At 51.7% G+C, this 927-nt stretch overlaps 1 non-coding gene across 1 annotated transcript; it reads left to right on the forward strand.

Annotated features, from left to right (window-relative positions):
* The first annotated feature begins 222 nt into the window (after positions 1-222).
* On the forward strand, positions 223-325 carry LOC112135060 (small nucleolar RNA U13). The gene has a single exon (XR_002916373.3). It is a non-coding gene; the product is annotated as a small nucleolar RNA U13 (small nucleolar RNA).
* Positions 326-927: the final 602 nt, after the last annotated feature.

A 927-nucleotide genomic window follows, 5' to 3' on the forward strand; every position in this document is an offset into this window, starting at 1 on the left:
ATGGTCTAGGTAGAGGGTGTCATGTACTAGGTGAGCATGGGGTTCCGCTGGGCATGTTCCCTTGTCTTGTAGGATGTTAGCTCTGAGGGGCGTGGCTGGAAGAAGGCTAGCCTTGAGCCCTCTAAAAGGCAGGGCTCAGGGCAAAGCTCCCAGTTGCTCAGGCCTGTGGGTAGTACTGCTTAAAAATCCCCTTGAGAACTTCTTTAAAATGCAAATGTCTCGATTCTTTGTAGTTCAAAAGCATGATGATTGGGTGTTCACGGGCATGTGTGAGACGTGCCACCCTATGAACCTCCTTATGACCCGGTACATTACCTGTCTGATCTGAAAAAAAAAATGCAAATTTCTGGATTCTACCCGCCTCCTCGCACTCCGACATTATGATGTAGCAGCTCTGTGGTAGGATCCAGGAATCTGCCTGTGTAATCACAGGTTGATATTCTGGTGTTTCCTGGTTTTGCTCTGCTGATTTGGGGGATGTTTACCAGCAGGAGAGCTGCCTCTTTCCTCTGCCCTCCTCCCTTGCTGCCCTCCCCAGACCCCAGTGACTCACGCTCCTCCTGCTCCTCCTGTTGCTGGCCTCTCTGTTGTGGTTGCCAGCGCTACTTTGCAGACGCTGCCTGCTCCCTGCACGCCAACACAGATTCTGTTTCCCTGCTACCGCTGCTGCTGTTGTTTGTTCCGTCCCTGGCTTATTGTAGGAGAACTGATTGTTCTGTTGCCACTGCTACCAAGCTGCAAACACCAGGCTCACGGTGCAAGGGGAAGGGGCTTCTCCTCTGGGTGTTCTGCCTCTATTGCCCGGGCTCTCAGGCTTTGTTGCCAATGGCACTGCGAGACCCTGAACTATGGCCTTGTGATTCCCACATCTCCATTTAGTTCTTTCTTTTGTTCTCTAAGATCTGAGAAGGAGCCCATCTCTTTCAG

This window comes from Pongo abelii, chromosome 13, assembly GCF_028885655.2.
Source record: "Pongo abelii isolate AG06213 chromosome 13, NHGRI_mPonAbe1-v2.0_pri, whole genome shotgun sequence".
Classification (NCBI taxonomy): Eukaryota; Metazoa; Chordata; class Mammalia; order Primates; family Hominidae; genus Pongo; species Pongo abelii.